Source organism: Rhodnius prolixus, unplaced genomic scaffold (genome assembly GCF_049639745.1).
Source record: "Rhodnius prolixus isolate KJV_2025 unplaced genomic scaffold, Rpr scaffold_3, whole genome shotgun sequence".
Lineage (NCBI taxonomy): Eukaryota > Metazoa > Arthropoda > Insecta > Hemiptera > Reduviidae > Rhodnius > Rhodnius prolixus.
The window spans coordinates 29,185,903-29,207,955 of record NW_027411603.1 but is presented as its reverse complement, the minus strand read 5'-3'; the positions used below and the strand labels follow the sequence as shown (position 1 = coordinate 29,207,955).

The 22,053-nt window shown below is 35.2% G+C and overlaps 2 protein-coding genes across 2 annotated transcripts in view; one reads left to right on the top strand and one right to left on the bottom strand.

Moving 5' to 3' along the window:
- lin-52 (DREAM core complex component lin-52) overlaps positions 1–22,053 on the bottom strand; it is a 450,123-nt gene that overhangs the window by 43,733 nt on the left and 384,337 nt on the right. The gene's annotated exons all lie outside the window — the stretch shown is intronic.
- Positions 16,663–22,053, top strand: part of mlt (tubulin folding cofactor E like protein mlt) — a 68,922-nt gene continuing 63,531 nt past the window's right edge. Inside the window, exon 1 of the mRNA XM_074124305.1 lies at positions 16,663–16,875. The gene's annotated coding sequence lies outside the window, so the exon portion shown is untranslated. The remainder of the gene's footprint in view (positions 16,876–22,053) is intronic.

Sequence of the window (22,053 nt, the reverse complement as noted above, 5' to 3'; positions counted from 1 at the left end):
CAATAGAAGAGCTTAGAAAGTATCAAGGTTATGCAGGTGTGAAAGACTGGTAATTTTTATAACCTTGGTGCAGCGAAGATAATTGCTACATTTACTGCAATAATCACAATGCCAAACCGATATACTTACATCAGCATTTCTACAATTATAGGAACCATTTTATTATTATTAGTTAAATAATTTCATTGAAATGTACTACAGGTGCAGTAATTACTTATGCAAGAAATAAATCGGGTAATGGACACATAAGTTGTCATCACTCAGTTTAGAGGCTCTCCAATGGAGTCCAATTTTTGGACTGCCACAAGTCTATGGATAGTCTGGAATAGTGAAAGATGTTCTTCGAGCATTAAGTTATGTGAGAAACAGCCCTAGAAGAAACTGATAACACCAACATATCCTTTTTATTTGGCAAATAACCCATATTTTTATGAATAATTTCTATTAACAAATATTTTTGCGGAATTTTAAGCAGAAGTTCAAAAACTAAACTGCTAACTGGGTTTCTAAAGTTACAGTGGCTGCTAGGAGAAGACGCTGTCAAAAACTAAACTGCTAACTGGGTTTCTAAAGTTACAGTGGCTGCTAGGAGAAGACGCTGTCAAAAACTAAACTGCTAACTGGGTTTCTAAAGTTACAGTGGCTGCTAGGAGAAGACGCTGTCAAAAACTAAACTGCTAACCGGGTTTCTAAAGTTACAGTGGCTGCTAGGAGAAGACGCTGTCAAAAACTAAACTGCTAACTGGGTTTCTAAAGTTACAGTGGCTGCTAGGAGAAGACGCTGTCAAAAACTAAACTGCTAACTGGGTTTCTAAAGTTACAGTGGCTGCTAGGAGAAGACGCTGTCAAAAACTAAACTGCTAACCGGGTTTCTAAAGTTACAGTGGCTGCTAGGAGAAGACGCTGTCAAAAACTAAACTGCTAACTGGGTTTCTAAAGTTACAGTGGCTGCTAGGAGAAGACGCTGTCAAAAACTAAACTGCTAACTGGGTTTCTAAAGTTACAGTGGCTGCTAGGAGAAGACGCTGTCAAAAACTAAACTGCTAACCGGGTTTCTAAAGTTACAGTGGCTGCTAGGAGAAGACGCTGTCAAAAACTAAACTGCTAACTGGGTTTCTAAAGTTACAGTGGCTGCTAGGAGAAGACGCTGTCAAAAACTAAACTGCTAACTGGGTTTCTAAAGTTACAGTGGCTGCTAGGAGAAGACGCTGTCAAAAACTGTGGCCACTTTTTGATAAAACTTTTGCTTTAAAAAGAAATAACTGGAGTTATCACTCGGACAACTTCCCTCTTATCACAAGCCTTGATGTTCTTACAGGGATAAGTATAAAGAGAACATTGTGGGATGTATTTTAGAAAAAACAAAATTTTAAAAAAGTGGTATTATGTACTGTATTTTGGAATTTTTCTAGAAGCCTGGAATTCAAAGCAAGTCAGAGCCTCTTTAAAATAGAAAACCCGCAAAACTTTACATTATACTGTCGTTGTACTTTAAAGGGAATGAAACTCTTTTCGTGCCCACCTTAGAAGGGCCCTAAATAAAATTTTCCTGGTAAATTATATCAAATAAACCTTGTAAGGCGTGATGAGAACAAAATGGGTACTTCATTTAAAACCAGTTAAGCGTGGAATTTAGTTTTAAAAAAACCCCAAAGTGTGCGGAATTAAAATCAGACAATGACGTGTATACACGTCGAACGCAGGGCAAAAACAACCAAAAGTTTACAACGTAGTAAGCAAGCAGTTTTTCTGCAATGTCTGGAGCTTGAGATTACAGAGAAGCATTCTGTGCTCTATCAAAATCTTGCACCGCTTCACGTATATGCATTGCCTAGTTAACAAGAGACGCAAGAGCTTTTACAAGGAAGAAAAGAACTTTGAATTCTGTGCAAAATGAAATCATGCTTGTACTGAGGTCTGAACCTCTATCTAAGGTAAAAACGGCCATTGCACAAAGGTTGAGAGCTTCTATTTGTGTGCCTAATTCCCTATCTCTAATGCGGAGACCAAACATGTACCAACCACTTATCATTTAACTGACTCCCACCGCAGTTCTATTGGTAAGATAAAGGAAACATCCCACCAAATAATATTCTTATTGTATTTTATTAAAATTTCGAGTTTTTATAGTTAATGGCAATTTTATATTTATCACAACGAGTATTCAGGTCGAATGCACCGTAACAGAGAATAGAGACACACTTAACAGGTTAAAGAAAATCGATACAGATGTTTCAAAAAAACAAAATCGAAGCTTTTGATTAAAGCACTTTGATCGCTAAGTAACAGTTAGTGGGACCCAATTTATAAACATAAAGTATCCTCTTTCTGCTATTTTTAGTTTATGAGTCATTTTATTGACATACCTACGGAAAAATCCCTTTTTAGGGCTCTAAGAACCTTTAAGTGGGTATTTACAATAGAAATTCGATAATAGAATATTTGACCTGATCGATATACTTCCCTTACCTAAATAAAAACCAAAAATATAAAACCTAAATGCTCCCAAATATAAATTTATGATAATGTATATTTATAGTTTGGTAAACTGCAGCCAATAGCACTGCATCTAGTGTGATGCGTGTGATTCACGCCCAAAATTTTAGATGGGTGCGGCAGGCAAGTGGTTGACTATAAAGCAAACTCATGTCGGACTCGTGGTGGCAGTGAGTCTAAAGTGAAAGTTTACGAAGGTGTAGCAATTTTTGAAAAAAAATAAATCAACAATAATAATGGAGACCTGTCTAGCGAAGCCCACAATATTTAGCCACAATAATTACCTTAATAGATTTTGTAATTAAACTTTTAGATTTATTGAGTTTCTGAACTCTCACTTTGTAACTCCCGAAAATTAGAAGGCAGGTAAAAACGAAAGCTCTACCATCATAGTGATGATAATCATTATTAGTTGAACGCGTGAGCAGCTTGAATTGGATAATTGCCAACTGAATCTTGACCAATTCTGGTGGATTTTAATGTAACAACGTTTTTGGTACATTAAGAATGAAATGGGATTTTGAGTAATTTGGGAATAGTTAATTTTATTTTTATACAAAAACGTGCAGCGCGATGTAATAAATTTGACATTATAGGGTAATCGCGCTAAACACAAGTTGATATCCGCTGAAAAAGTGGAGGACTTCCGTAATATTAGTTCACGAATGTACGAGTACACTTTTTAGCAATTAACAGATACCACAAACTATATCTCTCCTATCATGCGCCTTGAAGGCGTCCTACGCCAACCTTCTATCATATGTTTTTATTTTAAATTTAAGTTTAAACTGTACTTATATGAGTTACACCAAATCATACCAAACTTTCATAACCTAACCATACCTTTTTCTCACTTTATTAGCCATATTTACAACCACAACAAATGTTGCACGAAGTAAATTTGTTCATACTGGTTCAGTTCACTTGTAATGTCATGGCTAGAGCAATCATCCACTAGAGACACTCTTTGACAATGATTTAATCACAGCAATAAATCCCTAGGCCACTTTCGCTTCAAACGACGTGGAGGATTCTCTGGAAGGTGTGGAGAGGAGAGTTGTTTTACAGAGGAGAGCCAGTAGGCTGTGAAAGTTGCGGTAGCGAGACTTTATTAGGTCAGTGACAAAAGGGATGTGAAGGTCATTATGAATGGTAAAGTTAGAAATGTAGTATGGAGCATTCAGGATTTTCTGTAGGATTTTAGACTGTAGTGTCTGCAGGCGTTTTGAGTTAGAGGGTTTGGTTGAGCCCCACACTTCTGCTCCGTATGTCCACATAGGTCTTAATAGTGTCTTGTAGCTGGTTACCTTGTGATTCAAGTCGAGTTTGGATCTGCGGTCAAGTAGTCTAGTAAGCAGCTTGTAGCGTCTGTTCACGTCTTGTCGTTTCAGTCGAGTATGTGGGTTCCACCAGGTGAGTCTCTTGTCAGTGTACAGTCCTAAGAATCGTACTACGTCAGCTGGAGGAATCGTTACACCGTTCAGTCGGACTGATGGACTCGCAGATTTTCGTAATGTAAAAGTAATGTGCACTGATTATTGTTCATTAACTTTTATTTTCCATTTTCGGAACCAGGTTTCGAGAAGCTTTAAGTGAGTTTGAATATTCTGACTGGCTTGGACCGGATTGGAGTGAGATGAAAGAATAGCAGTATCATCAGCGAATGAATGTTGAAACTATTGTATTTTGGGATAGAGGTAAGTCAGCAGTATACGTATGTTAGAAAAAGCAAAGGGCCTAGAACGCTTCCTTGAGGGACTCCAGCTTTTATGGGTATAAAGGACGAGAGGGCCTGCCCTTGACGAACGCGGCAGTATCGTTCAGTTAAGTAAGATTTTAAGATCAAATAGAAGGTGAATGGAAGATTATTTTTAAGTTTGTGCAGTAAGCCAGACCCGCTAACCAGACCTAAAGTTATAAAGCAAACTATGGTTGACCACATTGGAGACGCATAAGCACTTTAGGGGGTGAAAACGGGCCTTATTTTCAGGCATACCGTCCAAGGCATTTCTGCCAATACTATGGTAGGATGGAACCTATATCCCTTCCTCTTTAATAGTAGGGTAAGATAGATTAAGCTAACAAATTTATGACAACGGCAGAAATCTCCATAAGCAGGCTAATCCTTGCGTAACTTCCGTCATTAATCACGTCCGTTCTTTGCAACGATTTCTAATAAAAATTTATTAATAAGCACAAACAAAAGGGATTTAAAAAAAAAAAGCCATTATAAGTGGCTGTAGGCTAACAGATTAAAAATGTAATGTCATTCCATTTTCCTCTGAATCTGGGTCTTGAAATTGGAATCTCGGAGCTTAGAGTTAATCTGGATTTACTTTACTGAAGCTCCGATCTGCTAGTAAATTTCTATCGCACTAACTAAAGTTTCTCCAGCGAACTTATTTTAAATAAACATTTTAACGAGATAAATTCTAGTAAGACTCATTAAAAACAATTGATATTAATTTAGACTGACCATTTTTTCCATTATGAGTGTGCAAATTACAGTAGCTAGTAGAGAAGTGTGAACGACATTAAAATTTAAGAGGAGAATCTGGAATATTTCGGCTTCAATTATCTAATACAGAATTTATAAATGCACCTTGAACTACAACAGTAATAAAGATTCATCAACCTTAACTTTTTTTTAATCAGTTCTTCCTGGAAAGGTGCAGAGGATGCTCTTGTATAAGACCTTGTTGCTTAAAGTTTTCAACAAGGGGATGTTTTTGAGGGGGTGCCGCGCTAATCGCAGACGTTTATTCTAATTGTCGTAACGTAATTAACGAAGTTCCTAACTTATTCCTAAGCCAACTATTATAATGCCTCCGGACATTGGTCTCTTTTTATAGACTATTATGCCTTGGCTGTGTAAGCAAAGAGCCAAAGAGACCCTGTGATTGGGTAGAAATCAGATTACAAGGTGTGGCTATTAAATAACGAGATTAATGCTGCTACAGAAGAACTATGCATGCGCTAAATCCTAACCACCGACAGCTGTGCAGCGTAAAGCCTTCTCTTTCGATTGCAACGTCTCACGTGTTTGTAGCGAAATCTGTCTCACCGGAACCGTCGTTTGTGTAAGAGGTGTTAGTTTCGTTTTGCCGAAAACATGATACGTACTACACATGTAGTAGATCAACGAATTGTCATGAAATTTCAAATGAAACTACGTAAAACCGCTACTGAAACTTATCTTTTATTAAAAGAAGTTTATGACGATGAATGTTTATCACATGCGCGAGTTTTTGAGTGGTTCAAGCGTTTCCAAAATGGCCGAGAAGACGTCGGAGATGATAACCTCCTGGGTCGCCCTTCCACGTCCAAAACGGATGAAAATATCGATTATAATTAATCAACATTACAAACGTGAGGTGCTTGCTCAACTCCGTAAAAGAATAAGGAAAAAACGACCCGATTTGTGGAAGAACAAGTCATGGGTTCTCCATCAAGACAACGCGTCGCCTCACACTGCATTGTCTGCCAAGACCTTTTTAGACAAGTACAACATCCCAGTTTTAGGCCATCCGCCTTATTCGCCTGACCTGGCCCCATATGACTTTTGTCTGTTCCCCAAAGTCAAATCTGCATTAATAGGAACACGATTTCAGTCCGTTGAAGCTGTGAAAGAAAAAGCGGCACGTGTCATGCAGGAGCTCGCAGAAAAAGACTTCCAGCACTGTTTCGAACAATGGTAAATCCGCATGGAGCGTTGTAGGGATATGGGAGGGGTGTATATTGAAGGTGATGATAACTAAATATGTATAAATTTAAAATAAAATGTTTTACAGCAACAGTCTCATTATTTAATAGCCACACCTCATACTCTGATTACAGGCTTATTCACCGGGCACCTTTGTGCAGATTGTGTCAGGAAGAGGAGGAAATGGCCTCTCACCTGTTGTTCGATTGAGTTGCAATCGAGCGGTTGCGCTATGAAATCTTTGGAACGCTGAGGCCGAAGGAGATAGTAGCGCAAAAAGAACTAGTAGGGAAAGTCCTCAACTTCTTTAGAAAGGGAGGATTCGTCTACTAGATCCAAAAAGGAGGCTGGCAGAATAAACAGCCTCTTGTGGCTGCGGTACCATGGGGCGTAGGTCCCGTCCCGTTTCTATTTCTAATTCTTTTATAGATAAATCTGTCCAACTCAGGATAGTGACTTGCAACAAGCTACTTGCAGAAATAAAAGAATAATGCCAATTTCAGTCCTGATTTTTTATTATTCCGAGCTTTCGATCTAGAGACTAGATCACCTTCAATCAATTATTGTATACTATGAAATATGTTCCACAGCCTTGAAGATGATCTAATTCTCCCTAGGTCGAAAGCTCGGCATAATAAAAAATCATCACTGAAATTGGCCATATTCATATAATATATTAAATATTGGCAGAATATTAATCAAATTTAAATTTCATTCAATTTGCGAAAATATTTTATAAAAATAAATAAATAATGATGTGACAACTGAAAATGTCTTCCAAATGTAATGATGCGTGATGATATCAGATCTAGTAGGCCGTTGACGCCGAGGTAAATGATACTTTCCTTTTGAAGATAAAACACATAGTGGGAGGTTATCTTAAATACAAGTTAATCAAATGTTAAGTGACGAGTTGAGTCAACTTTTAGGATAATTTCATTGGTACAGTCACCATTTTAAAAAACAAGAAGACAAATAGATAGCTTTATCATCATAAATTGAAAACAATTACTACGAGGGTTAGGGATTAGCCCAGTAGATTTCCAAGGGAAGCCCTTAGGGTTTAAATCCAGACATAGTTACCTTCTTCTGTGGAGCCTTTTCAGCTCACTGTTCAGTGATTTCTAAGGGTACGTTTACAACGGAGCTGTGAGTATAGATGATAGCAGAGATGATAACTGATAGAGTAAAATATAATCGCTGATTAGTGTGCACAACAGAGCTGTGATACATGCAACATGTCCGAGAAGTGAAGAAGAGTTTTTATGTTCAGCAGCAACAAAAAGGTATATTTTAAAGAAAAAACGCTTTAGAAAACATCATGTACAATCCCATAACTAAAAAACGAAGTACTTTGGGCGAATTTCACTATTTATATAAGGAACTTAGAAATTATCCGGATCGTTTTTTTGAATATGTGAGGATGGGTCCACCCACATTCGACTATATTTTAGAAAAAGTAAGGTCAAAATTAAGAAAACTTTGGAAAAATTGTCATGGAAAAAACTAGTGATTACTCTTAGGTAAGTAATGATTTTATTGAAAAAAAGACAAATAAATACACATGAAAGTAAATGTAAGCACGATTTAAAAAACAAAATATTGTTTAAAAGTAAATAATAAAATACTAACCAAAAATAATGAGTAAAGACAGCACTAAATAATTTTTCGACGTCCATTTTGAAGCTCCGATACTGGAGTTCAGCTAGCAGAAAAATGAAAAATTCAATTCTATCATCTATGCTCGTTTATAGCAGCGAGTATGAGTCACTAGTCGAAGCTTCGTTGTGCACGCTCACATAAGAATGTACTAGGTTATTCTATAAGCGCTGATGCATCACTGCTATCATCTCCGCTATCATCTATGCTCACAGCTCCGTTGTGATCGTACCCTAAAGCGGTAAGTGCGCTGACAAAGGCACTGGGTGCCAATAACCTTAGATCTTGACGCACCATGAAATCGCGTGCCTAAACATTACCGCATTTAATGAATTAAATAGAATCACCCATGAGTATATATTTCTATGTGATAAGACGCCTCATTGGATGAAATTTCAGACGAATTTATCAATTAAATTTAAATATAAATATTTTTGTTTTTTTAAGTATTGATTTGGATTTTGTGTTTTTTAATATTACTTCAACTATATTTTTGGTTAAAAGAAGCAGTTCTATTAAGGAAAATCGTTTGTTAAAAATTATATAGATTGAAGTAAAGTATAACTAGAGCCACTGTGTTGGGCGTCTCGACAAAAGGATATATAGCTAAAGTGGGTGATATTTACTGAGCGGAAGATTTATGTGGCCACCCCAGTGACCTCTCGACGTAGACGTACACCGTGTTTGTCATTTCTAGAACACCATAGTCCGGAAGGTCAAGGTTAGTACGCAATCTAACTGGTAAACATAATCTCACACAAAATAGAAGTTTCCATTTAGAAAATGGCATTGTAACAACCACCCTGTTGTACTTTATAAGAGCTTCCTGAAGCAAATATAATGGTAACAGTAACCATTTTTTTTTATATTTTTTAAACCACTTCCGGAGACCGGCAGTGCCCTTAAAACAGCTCATGTTTTTCTCTTCCTATAGAGTAGAGTAATGTCAATTTTTTTCAGACGGACTCTACGTCCAACTATCAAATAGGAGTAGTGGACGAAGGTGATTAGCAAACATACTTTACTACAAAGTTCTCATATTAAAGATTAAATAAAATCCAAGGCCTAAGACCGGGAATCGAAACCAGCACTACACAAAACATCTTAGCTTTGCAGGTCTAGTCTCTAACCCAGGGATCCCCAAACTTTTTACACAGGGGGGCCAGTTCTTTGTCCCTCAGACCGTAGGAGGGCCGGACTATAAAACATACTATTTTAAAGTAAAAAAAAACGGGAACAAATAGAATATTTCAAATAAAGAACAAGTAAATTTAAATCATCAAATTGCTCAGTATTTCTGTGGGAACTATGGACCTCCTTTTGGCTAATGAGATGGTCCAATGTCCGGTTTAGTTATAGTGTTTTGCTTTTCTTCCTACTTCTGGCTGTTATTTTACACTTCTTTCGGAGCCGTGCATCCAGCGTCATCGGAAGTAGTACTATACATGAGCGACGCAGCGCTTTGCAGCACCGCCACATATAGTGCTTCTCTCACTGACCACCAATGAAAGAGATGCCCCTTCCGGATGTGCGGCGGGGGCCGGATAAATGTCCTCAGGGGGCCGCATGTGGCCCGCGGGTCGTAGTTTGGGGACTCCTGCTCTAACTGCTCGGCTATCGTGACACCCATTTTCTCTTCCTATAATTCTTGACACTATAGCTCGCACGTTTTCTTCAAAAATCCATTAAATCAGGGGGGGTCTTCAACCTGGGTAGAAACCTTAGGGTTCCACGGAACGTTGATAACGGTTCCGCAAGTGATCACCATTAGCTCAGCCAAAATGCACGTACAATGGAAATCATCTGTGCAAGGAATTTTTCATGTAAGAACGAGATAATGAACTGTCTTATTAAAATATTAGATTATTAATATAATATTTAAGTAAAAATTACAATATTAATATAAATTGGATATAAAAAAGGCAGTTGATTGTAAAAAATAAATATAAATAAATATTAAATTATGTATTAAATAAAAACTTGAAATTCAGTAAAAGTCACGTGCTTCAAATACACCAATCGTCGCATTAATTAGAATAAAATTTAAAAGTTAATTATTCATAAAATGAATTTTATAAAATAAATAAAATATAACCTGATTCGCTACCTAACTATTCATTGTCTTGTTAAGATGTTTGTATTAAGAATAGATAAAGATACAAGAATAATTTTGCGAATTTGAGTAGAAAAGAGCTTTGATAAACTATTTTATCTGCTACTTAAACATGAGGTTCCTTTAAGAAAGACCATGAGCTCGAAGGGTAAAAGTGTAAAAGACTGAAGAACCTTGCATTATCCTATTATTTAATCCCTAATTATACATATACATATTTAATTCCTGCTAATAGTAAAGTTAAAGAGGGCGTACATTATACTGATATGTACTTTGGCCTAATCTACACCCTTTCTTCTAAAATCAGTAAGAGACGTTCGATTTTTTAATATTTCGAAAAAAAAACACTTTTTCAGGATTAAGGTAGCCACAAAATTGGACATTACTAGTGGAAACCCAAAATCAAAACTTTGCCCAATTAGAAAACCTTCACTTACTCAGTCGAGTCAAGATTAAATTGTTAATTTTAACAGCCTCAAGTCTAATTTTACAAATCGATAGTACGATAAAAAATCGATCTCGACAGGTGTTTAATGTAAATGCGACAGAAAATACCAGGTGAACGCCTCCATGCGTGGTAAGGATGAAATTTCTCGCATCATATTCTCCATTAAAAAAATATTTCTCCAAGGCAAACCCGTTGATATCTAATTGTAACTAGAAGATTTCGGAAGTGGAATATTTATAAGAAATATTAAAGCTGTCAAGAGAGAAGCTGTAAAAGTAAAAAACATTGCCGGAACAAATCATTCTTCCCTAAAGTTGATCACGTGTCCAGCGTTGTGCAGCGAAAGATTACAGTAATGTATAAAGATCGTTTTATAGTTTACAACTTTTTACTGAAAATATTCTACTAGATTTCACTTCGCCCCTGGGTCTGGTCATTGTTTTCAGCTAAGAAACGGGCCATTTCTTTAACCTGGTTCATTGTAGTTTCACAAGTTGGAAGACTCTTCTCAACTAATATTTTCTAACTATTGATTCATTTTTAATTACTAATTCAGGGCTATTAAACAGGAACTTATTTTATTAAAGCAAAAACTTGTTTAACGATATGCAAAATCCGGTTAATTACTCATAACTTTTATTACTCATTATAAGTATGGATCACAATTAATTAGGTACTTAGTTATTTTGTTTTTTCACTTATTTCGGCTTGATCTTAGGTGTTCCTTCGGGGCAACATCTCCTACCTTTGCGAGTACAGCTGGTATTGCGCAGCCCGACTTGTGACCTTGATTCCCATAGTAAATACTTCTAGCCTAAACCAAAAATGCTTTCAATAGTTTTGGCTTCCATGTGGTATGTACCTTCTTCAATCTCTTCATCTTCTTTTCCATCTTTGCCATATTTTCTTGCTTGCTTCCAAAGATTCTACATCTACGTACAAGTTTTCAAAAATCTTCTCTATTCAGTAATTTCTTTTACATCTCTCTAGTTATCTTCTTTCGTTGACTCCTTTTTCCTTGTTATTATCTCTCTTGTATCTTTATTATCTTCATTTGTTTTCACTGCTTTAATGTTGTTCTCACCGGTTATTAATCTCCATTTCTTCGTTTCCTTTCTTCAGAACTTTTATTTCATTGCTACCGTTTATCATCGCTCCAAATTTACTTTTCTAGCCTTACATCTAACATGACAATCACTGTTACTACTCTAGTATCTTCTTATTTAACCGTTACTGCATTTTATTTTTCTCGAGCACTGTCATCTAATAAAGGCTGAGTCCTTTTCTGTTAAGCAACATTGCCTTAGTATGGGCTCAGATGGGAACGCACCTGCCTAGATCTTGGTAATTATGCATCTGTTTTTCAGGCGAAGTTGGCCGCCATTGAGATGGCAGCTACCTTACTCCGCTGGAAAGGATTTGCCGATACTGATATTAGGTTCTTCACGGATAGCCAGGCTGCAATTAAAGCTCTGGCCTCTCCTAGTAAGAACCAAATTTCGGTCAATTCCCGCCATGCTGCTCTCAATTTGTTGGGAGCTTTGAATACTGTTTCGGTTGCTTGGTCCTCTGGTCACTCTGGGGTTCCGGGTAACGAACTTGCTGATGAGACAGCAAAGGAAGGAGCTGCGATGATAACAATGACTCCTCAGCCCATTATCCCTGTAACCTATCGACGTTGCAGGACAGAGGTGGAGCAGTAGATTTTGAAGGAACATCGGAAACGGTGGAGATCCCGAGCTGACTGCCGTCAGGCTAAACAAATTCTTGGACGGTCAAAAACGGCTACAGTTAGCCGGCCATGCTCCCTTGTGTCCTGTTGCTACTTTATTAGTTTATTATATTAGCATCTGGCAACTGTTAGCCGGATTTGTTGTTTTAATGCCCCGGTATCTCTTATAAGATGATGGGTGGGCGGGGAACAATGGACATTTTGGATTGCCTGAGTTCCTTCCCCTTTTTGGAGGAACCGCCCTTCCAATACAATCTACAAACATTGATCTGATGTAATCAACTAATATCTCAACCGAGGAATATATTGTTACCTTTGATAACAATTTAGTTACTTCAATAGTCAAATTTGTTAGCAGCCCACGTTACCGCATTTGTTAATTTTGCATTCCCGGGTTTCAGTACCATTTTTTAAAAATACAACTTTTCGTTAATGGACATTTAATGTTCGAATTATAAACAACAATAAGATCTATTAATTCTACTACCCTAGGATTTTATTCTATCCAAATTAAATAGCACACATTTATTTTTTATCTCTTGTTAATTTAAGTTGCGCAAATATCTAAGGTTATTAACGCTTGAAGTCTTTATTCAGTGCATTTCTGTACTTCGATTTGTGTTCTATCGGGATTTAAAGTGCTGTCTATCACCGAACCAAGAACTGTAAGAAGCTCCTAGGAAGAGAAAATCTAAGGGACCAGCAGCTGGATTCGAACCCGAGATATCACGATGGAATGCAGTACTCTAACCACTGGGCTAATCTCATTCTCTCATTTTATTTTTATTATTATTATCATCTTTTTTTTTTAAATTTCTCACTTTTAAAAAAATTATTTTAAATGCACTTTATAAATATTTAAATTAAAAGAAAATATCCACGACACATAAGAGTTTATGTAATAAGGCCTTCACGTTTATGACCCGGATTATTTAATACCCAAATTTATGGTAACATTACTTCAATTTCGCAATTATGCACAATACTGAGAATTTTGTAAACATAATCAATTACAGATGCGACAAAAATATTAAACAACCCAAATCAATTCTTATTGAAAAAACAATAGACCTCTGTAAATCCTAAGCAAAAAAAACAAAAATGAAGTCCCAAGGACAAAGAAGTAGTTCTATTAATTAATAAGTAATAATTAGTTTGTTGTTAACTTGAACAAAAAAAAATGCTGTCCTACTTTCAAAAAGACAGACAAGCGCTGGGAGAGAAAATAAATAGCAATGTTTTTCAACGCCTACGTACAAAATAACGAAATGAATCATGCAGACATTAATTGCGCAGTTGAAACTTGAAAAAAATGAAATAAATAAAATAAATAAATGATGCAAAACACTTAAACTCATCCTGCTGAGAATATTTTTAAATCAATTATTTGAAAAAATGTAACAGAATGGAATTGAACAAATTTGGTGTAATGCTGCACAATATTTATTAATTACTTTACTAATACGAGGTCTGTAAATTAAGTAGATAGATAAAAATACTGTATTTTATGTATTTACATATTACAGGGGGTTCTGTTTGTGTGTTAATTTCCATTAACAATCTGGTAGTGTTTAGTAAACAAATAAAATTAATTACTCAGTTACAAAAATAAATTATACAAAAAATAAAAAATATCTAATGACAAAAAAATTAAATAATAATAAGACAAATAATAATAAAATACTTAACTAAACTCACGACTTGACATGACAAAGTAAATAAAATAGAAATAAATAAAATGAAAATAAATAAATTAATTCCGACTAAACTTAAAATATTACCTTCATATTCGGACTGTATACATTGAAGAGGATTCAAAATTAATTTATCTTTTGAATTAGATTTAAACGATAGTAATTAAGGCTCAATCAAAATTTTCAATTATTATCATTATTATTGTACTATTATTCGTTTATTATAACAGATCTTAACTTGAGTACTTCTATAGTATATTGGTACACACTGTTCAACTGTCGGATTGAGCAGATTGAGAGTATAGCAGTCAAATTTGTGTAATTATCTACGCTAAACATATATTCAGATAAATGATGCTGTCTAAGAGATGAATATATTGGACAGACCAAGAGGATATGTTCCAGACTCTCTTTACAGTTCAAATTACAGAGGGTACAGGTAGAGCTTGTCTCGATGGAATGGTATCCATTTCTATTTCTTATTCTTAAAAATCTGTCACTAGAAACTCTTAATTGACTAAGCACCCTGAGTTTGTCTATAGCACATGTATAGTGAATATATTCCTCTGGAATTCCTAACAAACTTATTTCTCTGTAAATGTGACTATAACCGGAATGTATAGCTCTCTCCACATCCAATGAGATCGCATGGTTAGTCCACTTCTCAATTAAATCAGGGATATTCTTTGTAATATACTCCACACTATCAGAGTGAATAATATCTGACTCCCCAATGATACTTAGCCACTGAGAAAGCTGTGTGAACCAGTTCCACTCATCTTTATTATACCCTGAATTATGTAGTTCTCTCAACCTGAGGAAACAAATTCTTGGCAGCCTATCTTCACTCATTTTCAGTAACCTCAGCCAATGGTTCAGAGTTCTCTTAAGCACTTGCACACTCAAGGGAGTGTAAATTAAGTAGTGAGACTGATTTGTTTAAATTTTTTTTATTCCAAAAAAGAATTACAATTCTATATTGTCACCTTCAAAATAACTTCCTTCTGAAGCCACACAGCGCTGGAGACGTTTCTTCCACTCCTCATAGCAGTGCTCGAACTTCGATACTGGAAGTCAGGCGAATAAGGAGGCTGAGGAGCCTATCATGAGTCCTTGTGACTTTTTTTTTTTGGGACCGAAGTTGAAAAATCACCTCAAGGGAACTCATTAGCTGAAGGCTATTCCAATATCGAAGTTTGAGCACTGCTATGAGGAGTGGAAGAAACGTCTCCAGCGCTGTGTGGCTTCAGAAGGAAGTTATTTTGAATGTAACAATTGTTATGGGTTGAAAAGAAAATAATAAGTAGGTTGGTCACCCTGATGGAGGAGATAAAACAAAACAAAAAAATAATAAAAATTAAAAAGGGTAAAAATTAATAACTAAAAATAATTAATAATGATCAATTTATTTTTCGTTGAGGGGGGGGTCAGTCATTTTTTTGGGCCCCTCCTAATAAAGTGAATGTAATTTTGTTTATTTAAAAAAATTAGGCTTAGCAGTAGTGGAGAAAATAAAAGAATTCGAAGACAAGGAATAATAACTAAACAAAAGAAGAGAGAAGATCAAGGATTGCAGCAGGCAGTGGAAGCTGGGAAATAAAATATATATATATATATAAAAAAAAAAGCGTTAATACAAGAGAGTTGGTTCTGACGCTTGGAACGACACACGTATTGAAGGAAAAAAAAATAATTTGGAATCTGGAACAGCTTGCGTTAACCTCGCAGAATTAAGCAAGCTACAGCCAAGCAAAGACGCACAGAGCGAGAACCTGGTGTCTGACAAATTCGAAGTTCGCTGAAGGAGAGCGGTACGTGTAGCAGTGACCCCAGCGCTGGTGGAAAGCTAGGTAAAAGGAAATTGGACAAAGTGAGAAGTGAGCCAGTTCTATTTTGAACATTAGTATTATTATTAATATTATTTATAATTGTTAGGGAACATATTACATATTTTTGGCCAGCTGGGTTTCAATGTAATTATCAGGTTTTTTGGTGGTTAATATATTATTTCATAATCTATCTAGAATTTTCTTGTATTCTTCCGTTTTGGCGATCAATTGTATGAGGTCTTTTGCTGGTGCAACATAATTTGACTGATTGCCCCGTTAATTTAAACTAGATAGAATAAAATAATTGTACTGCTTCTCCTTATTCCTTTCCTCCTTAGTGACTGTCTGCCTACAATCGAGGCATAGTTTCCCCTTTTCAGCACGACTTACTGTTTCAGGTATTGGGGGTTTTCGCTGTTGTTCCCCCAAGGACCATTACTTCACCCATAAGCATCCTCTCTTCCTACTCCTTTGTTTATTCCATTATTTTCCTTTATTTAATTATTTTATTTCTTTTTTTTTTCCTGCATCCGATTCTTTGAACAACAGCGTGGCGCTCAAGGTAAGTATAAACCTCCCTTCCCCACACCCTTCTTCACTGAGCTGGTGGCACTCCTTTACCTCCCCCATCTGAGGAGGGTAACACAATATAGAATTGTAATTCTTTTTGAATAAACAAATTTAAAAAAAAATCAGTCTCATTACTTAATTTACAGACCTCGTATGATCTGGCCGAGAGCTTCTTTGTGGCAATTTTCTTCTAGAAAACATCATTTTTTAATTCTTGCAGAAATTACACCGGATATAATAATAAAAAAAAAATACCTCATTTTCTCCAAAGAATTAGAATTATGATAAAAAGAAATTTATACTTTTTTAAAAAATTCAATAATAGTAAAATAGCAATGGATAACTTTTTATCTTTGGCCTGGAAAATAAGAGTATGGAGGGGGAAGATTGCAGCAGACAGGTCGAGGCAGTTACATAGTTACGTTCTAACTAACAGTTCAAGTGAATACAGAACTACAGTGCGTACAATAGTTTTACACAGTCTTCGCTTTTTGTATACTGCTTATAAAATAGTTTTGTTTTCATAGTTAGGCTAGCTTTCATCAGACTGGTGTGTTTCTCAGTGAATTAGGAATTATTGCTGGCTAACTGTGCTATAAGTGGAGAATTTTAATGGACTAATGTAAACAAGGTACCTTTTATATATACTGAATTTATTTTATTAATACTCGTAAAGATATTTGTATTTAATGGTAATAAATTCAATGGGAAATTATTTTTTAATAGTGTGATAGTGGCATAATTATAAAACAAGTTAAAAAAAAAAAAAAATTAAAAAAATAGTTTGAAAATGTTTATGAGAATATACCTACTTTTGTTTACAATACGTTTTAAAATGGCGAAATAACTATCAGCTGATGTAAGTGATGACTAAATCTTAACAAAAAGCCTTTGTCCTCATTTTAGATAATATTGTTTAAATTTCTCTGATAAAAATTTATTTATATTTATTTTAATTTTTGTTTTTCTTAAAAGTTAGAAAATCGTTCGTATAAAATTTTCGGTTTCGAGTTTACATCGAATGAATTACACAGGGTGACCAGAGTTATATGCTCCACCCACTTTTTTTTTAAACGGCGGGAAATTTCGAAAAAATAAAAAACACGTATTTAATCATTTTTAGTCTAGTTTATTTTCAGTGATTGACCCATTTTTTTAAACCCTTGTATCTCGAGATACAGCATGCAACTTTTGTTTTTCAAATGGAACGTTATATTTTTTGTTGCATATTTTTATAGTATTTGAGCTCCTAAAAAAAAACAAAAAAAAATTTTTGAAATCGGTTAGGTTTTTCAAAAGTTATGGTAATTTAAAATATGAAAAAAACAATTCAGTTTACTGTCAAAATTACGTTATTTTTTTTTTAAATCTGTTCAAACTGGGCACAATCAACGGATAGGCAAGCCCAAACTCTGGACTCCCACGCTTTGCTTGTAGCAGCACTTATGGAGGCGAGGTCAAGATCTAGGGAGGCTAGAGTTATTCGACGTTCAGGTTGTTTTTTCTACAAGCGTTTGGTGTGGAGTTATAGGAAATCAACTAATCGGCCCATACTTCTACAGAGAGAACTTAACTGATGCAAGGTATCTAACTTTTTTTAAGAGGCATTTTACCAGTTCTGCTTGAAGATGTTCCTCTATAACGTCAACTAGATATGTATTTTCAACAAGATGGTTGCCCGGCACATAATGCGAGAGTTGTTCGAGGTTACCTAGACAGAAATTTCCATGAAAAGTGCTTAGGGACTCATTGCCCGATCCAATGGCCACCTCGATCTCCGGACTTAACCCAAATGGACTATTTTTTGTGGGGATATCTAAAAAATAAAGTGTACAGTATCCTTAATCCCGTGGCTTCAGTCGATGATCTGAAACGTCGAATAACTCTAGCCTGACTAGATCTTGACTTCGCCACCGTAAGTCCTGCTACAAGCAAAGCGTGGGAGAACAGAGTTTTGGCTTGCCTATCCGTTGATTGTGCCCAGTTTGAACAGATTCTTTAAAAAAAATAACGTAATTTTGACAGTAAACTGAAATTTGTTTTCATATTTTAAATTACCATAACTTTTGAAAAACCTAACCGATTTCAAAAAATTTTTTTTTGTTGTTTTTAGGAGCTCAAATACTACAAAAATATGCAACAAAAAATATAACTTCCATTTGAAAAACAAAAGTTGGATGCTGTATCTCGAGATACAGAGGTTTAAAAAAATGGGTCAGTCACTGAAAATAAACTAGACTAAAAATGATTAAATACGTGTTTTTTATTTTTTCGAAATTTCCCGCCGTTTAAAAAAAAAGTGGGTGGAGCATATAACTTTGGTCACCCTGTATATAAATATGAATAAAAGAATTGCCTAACCGCCCAATTATTTCCCGGCAATGTCCCTAATCGAATTGAAATAAAACTTATAGACGTCCAAGAGTATAACCCTTGTAAAGGTTATAGAAAATTGGATAAAGTAAGCACTTCTAGTTGGGAAGAATTTGATTACCAGGTTGTAGGCAGCTTCACTGGTTTCAATTTTAAGTTTCAGCTTAATGCGTTTTTTTTGGCAACAACATTTACTTTACGAACACATTAAAATCGAAAATTCCACATTTAAAGCGCAAGCTTTTTTTACCTAGTAAGAGAAACAAAATTAAGGAACCTTTAACCATTTCAAAATTTAAAAAAAAAACAAAAAACTAGATTTGAATTTTTGTAAGAATCATGCGACTTGCTTTTATGAGTAGTTGTATCCCTTCCACTTTCCGTGAGTTTATTAGTGAGTGACAGAGACCGACAGACTGAGATACACAACAAAGAGAGATCCTGTACAAGTAATAACCATCTCTTGCATGATCTTGGTCTAGAAGCAATGCCAGTATGGAGAGAAGATATTCTCCATTTTATGTACATCAAGTAGGCTCTCAAATTCAATGAGCTTTAAGACCATGCAACGATGATAAAGACAACTTAATTCAATATTAGATCTTTATAAACTGAATGATTCTATGCACATATTAGAAATATAAAAATATTTCAACACCTTGGACTAGTTTATTGGCGCACAGTTACGAGTCGTAATGATTTTCAACTTTATAACTTACTTAGAAATATTGTCGTTGTTTGTTCGATGCAATCATGACAATCGCTTTGAGTATAAAAGTGCAGTAAGACAGTCCACAAAATTTAAGTGAAAAATTGTGAATATTCACAAGAATATTCATAAGATAGACACGTTTTCGAACACGCTGATGATGACAAGTGTATTAAACAATAGGTTAATGAACATTATTTTGTTTAGTACTTGTAGAAAGGGTTTTCAAACCCTTCTTAATTACCCAGACTAGACCCAAGGCGGGAACATGAGCCAATTAACAAGATACAATCATGCTAAATTGTACCACTTCGTAAAAATGATAGTATTTCGTGAAAAGGGGTAGCGGAATAAGAGGGGTCTGGCGGCCCCCACCGGTTTTGATACAATCGACCCAAAAACCTTGGAGGAGACCGAAAAAAAAATTTTTGAAATTTTTTCCGACCCTCTCCAACCCCATGAAAACCCGTAAACGAGAAAAATGTGTTTTTTTTATATTTTAATTTTTTTCGAGCGTTCTAATCATTTTAAAGCGGTTCCAACGCAACTAAAAATTTATTTTGGATGTGTAGATGTTCCCTGAATTTTTTCGGTTTTTACTGTACAGTTAAATGAAGTGAAACATAGCTTTGAATCCAAAAAAATCGTTAAAAATCGGGATTTTTTAAAAACAAGTCTTCGGCATTTTGGGCTGACTCGATGGAAAATGACGGCCTAACTATGGTTGAAAGATACACTCTTACTCTACAAAATGGCGCAATTGAAACTCAATTTGGTTGCTTGTTGTCTGCGATAACTCAATTTGAGTAAAACGCGAATTTAAAAGGTATGCGATTTTGGCCTATAAAATAAGTCACAATTCAATTAAACAAAAAAAGCACCAAAAGTAATGTTCGTATAAAGGTATTCTAAATCGCTGATCAAGAATTTGATGTCAAAACCACGTTTTGACAATTGACAGCTGTTAAAAATGCTGTCAACAAAAAACGAAGAATTCATTTTTTTTTAAATGCACGGATAATTGTTTTTATTTTCAATTCATTGAGGTACATAATTATAATCTTGAATTTGATGATAAAAGTATATGTTGATAAAACGTCATATCACATTTTTTTAGTTTGATTTTCTCGAAGATGTTAATTTTTTGAAATTTTTTTTAGCTAAAACAGAGATGCCACCAAAAAAACGAAAACTTCCAAATGATGAACCTGTAAAAACAATCTTCAAATCTTGTTCTGTCATTTCGGGAAAGTCTGATACATCGTCTGATGTCAATGGTTTGAAGATCCTGATGCTGACAAGTTTGAGAGTACTGATAATTGTCGTTCCACACGATCACGATCTTGCGGAAAAGTTTCGTGATGACTGTGGCTTGTTGATGGTAGATTCGGATCCGCACTGACTAGACGAGTTGAACGACGACATTTTCCGCACAGAACGTTTCCTACATCCACTTCTTTGTCCAGTTCAACCGAAAACAAGTTGACTTCTTCTTCTGAAGTAATGACTTTTTTTTGCCCGGTGCCGTATCGCAACAGTAGGTCGCATTTTATGCACCTTTCATCATTTGGAAGTTTTCAAATCCAATTCCTCGGATCCGAATCTACCATCACGAGCCTGACACCTCGAGCTGACTCCGCAGAATCACATTAATATAGTATACACTTATTTTTCCCACATTACTCTCTTATGCTCTTACGCTCTTATGCCGCTTATGCTCATGTTCTGATGTACTCTTAATCATTTTACACGCTCTCCTGCGAATCTACCATCAACAAGCCACAAGTAGATTTAACAACAATTATTGATTTCTCAATTGTAATTTAATTTAGTCCCCCTAATTTTACTTATAGTAAAATACTGGAATAATTAGCTGTCCTAAAAATATGCATATCTTATTTACTTTATATTACATATATACAACATTGTGGGAAGAACACCTAGATTGAGAATGTAATTGAAGAAAACTATATGATTTGCGATAAAGCCAGATAATTATTACCTTATTATAAACGTTTGACTACTTCATAAAATAACAATTACTTTAACCGAAGAAAGAACTTAAACCGACGATTTTTATTTAAAAATAAAAATAAATAAATAAAATCATTGATGAATGTTGGTGTAAGCATTTTTTTTTTTTAATGTTTTGAATTTTTTAGCCTCATAATTTTTTTTTATAACGTTTTTCTTTTTCACCTGTAATTAATAGTTTGATTATTATAGATAAATAGATATTACAGTCAATCTACAGTGCTACTTGAACATATATTAAGGTAGACGAAAATGGCCAGCATAAGGGTCTGTAGTTATGATATTTGAAAGAGAGAAGAGATTTTTAAAAAATTTTATTTAACAGCAAAATTAGATGTTAACAGCTCGGAGGGTTTGACATGAATACAATCGCAGGAGAGCGTGTAAAATGATTAAGAGTACATCAGAACATGAGCATAAGCGGCATAAGAGCGTAAGAGCATAAGAGAGTAATGTGGGAAAAATAAGTGTATACTATATTAATGTGATTCTGCGGAGTCAGCTCGAGGTGTCAGGCTCGTGATGGTAGATTCGGATCCGAGGAATTGGATTTGAAAACTTCCAAATGATGAAAGGTGCATAAAATGCGACCTACTGTTGCGATACGGCACCGGGCAAAAAAAAGTCATTACTTCAGAAGAAGAAGTCAACTTGTTTTCGGTTGAACTGGACAAAGAAGTGGATGTAGGAAAC